The following is a 6,183-nucleotide window of genomic DNA, read 5'->3' on the forward strand; positions in this document are numbered from 1 at the left end:
AGGTTAAGTTAAAGGTAATACCCAAGAAACTGAAATTCAGGTCAGTTTCTTACGGTTCTTTGAGAACTTTCTGAGTTTAGATTTACAAGTCTGTCATGGAGAAGGACACATGGACCTGTTTCCTGCTCTGTGGCAGCCCACCTGAGAAGACCACATATTATTCACTGTTGGAGCCAATCTAGTAAAAGGCTTCATGAGGCTTCATGCTGGCAAGGCCCAGCTCCTATTCCTCTACAGAGGCAGGTATTGAAACTAGTATGCAAGTGGAAAGACGGAGGTGAATTTGGAATAGAGCAAGATGGTTTTGAAGTGGGGAATGAAGAGTTAAAGTAAACCCCATTTTCAGGCAGTCCCCATTTTGTTGTCTGTTTAAACTATGAGCAAACCCAAGGCAAGCTTATTAGGGGCCAGCTGGTCAAGAACTCTAACCGTGGTAGAGCACCAGCCTTGAGTAAAAAAGCTCAGGGAGAGTGCCGAGGCCCAGAGTTCAAGCCCCACAACCAGACAAATAAAACAAAAAACAAAAACAAAAGCCAACATTTACAAAGTGGAGGGATAAGAGTAACATTGAAATTTGATTTTAAGTATATAATATGCATGTATGGAAATATCACAATAAAATCTTATACAATTAATATATGCTAATGCAAAATAAAATAAGGTAGGCATCAGTGACTTATACCTGTAATCCTAGCTACTCAGGAAACTGAGGATTGTAGTTCAAAGACAGCAAAGGCAGTAAAGTCTGTAAGACTCTTATCTCCAAAAATCTGAAAGTGGAGCTATATATAGCTCAAGTGGGAGAATGTTTGCTAGACTTGAACAAAAAAGCTCAGGGACAAAACCCAGACCCTGAATTCAAGCCTCAGAATTGGCAATATAAATTAATTAACTGATTTTAAAAATTCCATTTGAGGGCTTGAGAATGTAGCTTGGCAGTAGAGTGTTTGCCTAGCATGCATGAAGCCCTGGGTTTGATTCCTCAGCACCGCATAAACAGAAAAAGCCAGAAGTGGTGCTGTGGCTCAAGTGGTAGAATGCTAGCTAGCCTTGAGCAAAAAGAAGCCAGGGACAGTGCTCAGGTCCTGAGCACAAGCCCTAGGACTGGGGGAAAAAAATGCCAGTTAGTATACTAAATCTTTATATGTATATACACTAAATCTATCTATCTATCTATCTATATCTATATCTATATCTATATATATATCTATATCTATATATATATATATACTAAATCTTTCTTTGTGACCTCCTTGACAAGGCTCCCTTTAAATCGCAGTATGAGAATATTCACCAGATTTTGTCTATTTTGCCCATGTTTATTTGGTAAGAACCAAGTGATTCACTCGTTAACCAACTGCTCTGATGCTTGAGCTACATCCCAAAAACATCAGAGGTTTTTCTTAAGGTATTTACCCAGAATGTTCTTACCTAGAATTCTAAGCAAATCATTAGTACAGGTGAAATGTACTATTAGATGCTATAGCCTAATGAAGGAGGAGGAAAACTTCAAGTTACCTATTAATTCAGAATTGTGGCATTTGTTTTATATGTGTGTATTTATTGGCTCTACTGAAGCTAAAGAAAATATATGTTTGCTCTGGGTCAAGCTACCTACTAATAAAATGTTTATTCTTAGTTCCTCGCTCTTGGTTCCCATGCCGTAGTGTCCCAATCTAGCTTGCCCCCAAAACTTCCTAACAACGCCTGATCACAAAACTCATTACAACTGTTCAGGAATTGTCCGGGGTTTTTGTTGGTTTGTTTTTTTTTTTGGAGGGAAGGTGTGAGTTGTCTTCCCCCCACCCCCGCCCCGGCTTTTTAGGTACTGGATATCAAACCCAGGACACTGTATTTACTTGGCAAGTGCTTTGCCACTGAGCTACATTCCAACCCACAAATCTCATTACAAACAACACTGAGATTATATTAAATGTTCTCTTCGGTCCTCAGAATCCCTTTTCACAGACAAAATTTCTTAGTCAAATTCACTGGTACTTCCTAAATTGTCTCTATCATCTGCTAGTCTTTCAAAGTTTTCTGCCTTCCTCACCATCCTTAACTGTTATTTCTCCTTTTGGAAAAGCTGTTTGTTCAGGCTTCCTGCTTCTGATGTGACCCTGCAAGGTGGTTCTGGTACTGAAAATGTAACCCATTCCACATCTATAGGCATCTTGGTTGTAAACAATACCTTGCCCACCATATGATTCTGTCATGCATTCTCATGCCTTTAAGATAAACAAAGTTATTAAGACAGTCAGCTGAGCACTTACTTCTGGCAACTGACAAACTGATGTTAGACATATTAGTAGCCTTTCTAAGAAAGTCCATGTACATTCTAGTTGCCACCTTTCCCACTTGAGCCACACCTCCAACAAGCACTTCTGGATTGATCAGCTTCTTTCTTCCATCTAGACCTGACAGCCAGTTTGTCAGCCAGTTCTCATCTTCTGGAGCTTTCCAATTCAATGCTCTTCTCAATAAGGAAATATCTGAAGCTCTGGAATCAAGTCACCAGAGTTCAAACTTCCAGGGGTATCCTTGATCTGGTTTCTTCAAATGGAAATAATACTGGTAGTTATATCACAGAATTAACTTATATACAGGCTTCATTTGCAACAAGTTAGCTGGTGTCATGAAGCACATGTGTTAGCAGAATGCATATAGTGACTAAGACTTTATCAGAGGCATTCCAATTGTTCAGTTGTTTCGAGACCAGATCTCCTTCCTCTAGATCTCATTGTGTCTGTGTGCATGCACAAGTGCCAGTACTAAGGCTTGAACTCAGCCTGGTGCTGTCCCTAAGCCTTTTGCAAGGGGGGGGGGGGGGCGCGGAGGAGGAAGTGGGAACTTGAACTCAGTGCCTTATCCCTGAGCTTCTTTTAGCTCAAGGTTAGCACTCCACCACTTGAGCTACAGCGTCACTTCCAGCCTTTTCTGAGTAGTTTATTGGAGGTGAGAGTCTCACAGACTTTCTTGCCTGGCTGGCTTTGTACTGCAATCCTCAAATCTCATCCTCTTGAGCAGGGAGGATTATAGGCACCCAGCTTGCCCTTAAGCTTTTTCATTCAAAGCTGGTGCTCTACCACTTGACTCAAAGCTCCACTTCCTATTTTTGGTGTTTAATTGGAGGTATGCATCTCATGGACTTTTCAGCCTGGGCTGGCTTTGTACTGCAATCCTCAGATATCATCCTCTTGAGCAGGGAGTATTACAGGCATGAGCCATTGGTACCAGCTCAGATCTTACCTTTATGTCTCATCCTTAACCCTTTCTCCTTCTGCTTCTTCCCTGACAGACTTGAAGAGACAATATTATGCAAGATTTAAAGAGCTAAAGGACCATTTCTTCTTCAATCTCCCACACTCTTCCTTCCAAATATACATTTTTATTTTTCTTTTTTTTTTTTTTTTTTTTGGCCAGTCCTGGGCCTTGGACTCAGGGCCTGAGCACTGTCCCTGGCTTCTTCTTGCTCAAGGCTAGCACTCTGCCACTTGAGCCACAGTGCCACTTCTGGCCATTTTCTGTATATGTGGTGCTGGGGAATCGAACCCAGGGCCTCATGTATATGAGGCCCCAGCCCTACATTTTTCTTGATGTGCATCCTTCCCTAATACCTTTGGTAATTACACATTTCCTCTTTCATTACTGTCCATATAATTCTCATTTATTCCAATAAGATATTTGATGAGCTATATAAAACATAAAGAAGGGGGGCTGGGAATGTGGCCTAGTGGCAAGATTCGTTGCCTTGTATACATGAAGCCCTAAGTTTGATTCCTCAGCACCACACATATAGAAAAAGCCAGAAGTGGCGCTGTGGCTCAAGTTGGCAGAGTGCTAGCCTTGAATAAAAAGAAGCCAGGGATAGTGCTCAGGCCCTAAGTGCAAGCCCCAGGACTGGCAAAAACAAACAAACAAACAAACAAACAAATAAATAAATAAATAAAATAAAGAAGATGCCAAATAAATACTTACTGAAATGAATCCAATTAAGAACTTGGTTGTAAGACCAGGCTAAAAGTCAAATGTGAGCTCACATATAGCTACATCAAAACTGTCTGAAGTTGGACATGGTATAATGTACACATGCAATCCCTACTACTCATGAAGTGGAAACAGGAGGATCAAAGTTCAAGGCCAACTGAGCACTGATAGCTCATGCCTGTAATCCTAGCAACTCAGGAGTCTTGAGATCTGAGGATACAGTTTGAAGCCACACCAGGAAAAAAATCCCATGAAATTCGAATGAAAGTCCATGAGAGTCCAATTAATCACCCAAAAAAGACAAAAGTGGAATGGTGGTTCAAGTAGTAGAGTGCTAGGCTTTAGCAAAAAAGCTCAGGAACAACATCCAGGCCCCGAGTTCAAGTCTAAGACCAGTACAAAACAAAAACAAGCAAGCAAAAAGAGTTCAAGGCCAACCTCAAGAAGTCAATGAGACCCTACCTCAAAAACTAAATACAGGGCTGGGGATATGGCTTAGTGGCAAGAGTGCTTGCCTCCTATACATGAGGCCCTGGGTTCAATTCCCCAGCACCACATATACAGAAAATGGCCAGAAGTGGTGCTGTGGCTCAAGTGGCAGAGTGCTAGCCTTGAGCAAAAATAAGCCAGGGACAGTGCTCAGGCCCTGAGTCCAAGCCCCAGGACTGGCCGGAAAAAAAAAATAAAACTAAATACAGAAGGGCTGAATGTGTGGCTCAAGTGGTAGATTGCTTGCAAGACAAATGGTCCTGGTTTAACAAATGGTTTAACATACACAATACACAGTGTCTGTTTGGACTAAATAGCTCCAGTTTTCATAAGTATCCCAGATTCCTTAACTTGATCTTGTTGGGGTTTCTCTAAACTTTTTGTCACATTCACCTATCTGATTACTATTTGCATGCATCTTAATTTGGATCCTTGTGCCCATGGTTCTTACATCTTACCTTTTGTAGTTGGGTACTGGAGCTCTTCAACCTAACACACAAAGTGGTTATAGCATAAAGCTGTTTTTCTTTCTTATATTTTCCTGAACTTGAGAGCAGATCTGTTTTGGAAACCTACCCTGGCCATTGTTCCCACCATTACCCACATCATAGGAAAATACCACGAAAGGGTAAGGACTGATAAACAGTGGTTATACATATCTCTATGACATCATTTTACATTATAGAAAACAGTAGTTTAATAGGGAAACTGGCCCAAATCCATACACTGACACAATTGTCAGAATTAAATGCATACTTATTATAAGCCAAAAAATGCAGGTAAATAGTATAGGTACCTTTTTGCTGATTCTGAAATTGGGTATGGTGATTCCTGCATGTCATCCACTAGCAGACCTGAAAAGGTTTCCAGAGAGGAAGAAGCATTCTCCATACTCATTGCTATATGCTCTTCAGTTGTCTTCTCAGGAGCCTTTTCCTCTTCAGGATAAGAGGAAATCCACACAGTACTCTCCATTGAACTAGCACTTCCTCTCAATCTTGAAACATTTTCCCTCATATTAAATAACTCTTTTCCAATCACCAATGCCCTCAAGACGGTCCATTTGTCCCATAGCCAGACCTGGCCCACATTTTTCTGTGCCTGTCCCCTCTTTAACCAAGATGGTTTCATCCATTTATTATTTATTCTGTATCCATTTGCTCTAAATGCTAAATACTGCCAGTCTAACATGTATAACATCCCTTGAACTCCACCTTCTCTTCCAAGTTGATAAACATCTCTGCTTTTCAAGCTTCAACAGACTCTCGCAATCATGAGTAGTGCAATGATCAAGCCAGTCAGCTAAGGGTATTTAAATAGAAAAGTAGAGTGAGCCTCAATAACATTGTTGAGCTCTTTAAAGCTTCTCATTTATAAGTTTGAAGTAATAAAAGAAATGTTATTACAGCTGAATGCAACCAAAATTACAAGACACTCTGCCCAGGTGCCAGGAATGATGTCAAGTATAGGCCTAAACTATAGCCCTACACATTGACATTCCAGTAAGAAAAGACATTCTCCCTACCAGTTTCCATACAATGAATTTCAGAAAGGGACTCTAGTTGATCAATTATTCTGCTTGCACTCCCCTAGGACTATTTAAATGTTGTGCTGTGACCAGTCCAAATGTAGTACTAGGTTATGAGTTTCCCTTGTAACCACAAAGAAAGGCACCATGTTTGCAAAAACCTTACCTAGCAGGTATCC

General features: G+C 40.8%; 1 long non-coding RNA gene across 1 annotated transcript; it reads right to left on the reverse strand.

Moving 5' to 3' along the window:
* Positions 1-1,824: 1,824 nt before the first annotated feature.
* LOC125365907 lies at positions 1,825-5,332 on the reverse strand. The gene is made up of 2 exons (XR_007213749.1): positions 5,273-5,332; positions 1,825-2,553 (listed from the first exon to the last, which is right to left on the reverse strand). It is a non-coding gene; the product is annotated as an uncharacterized LOC125365907 (long non-coding RNA).
* Positions 5,333-6,183: the final 851 nt, after the last annotated feature.

Source organism: Perognathus longimembris, chromosome 17 (assembly GCF_023159225.1).
Source record: "Perognathus longimembris pacificus isolate PPM17 chromosome 17, ASM2315922v1, whole genome shotgun sequence".
NCBI lineage: Eukaryota > Metazoa > Chordata > Mammalia > Rodentia > Heteromyidae > Perognathus > Perognathus longimembris.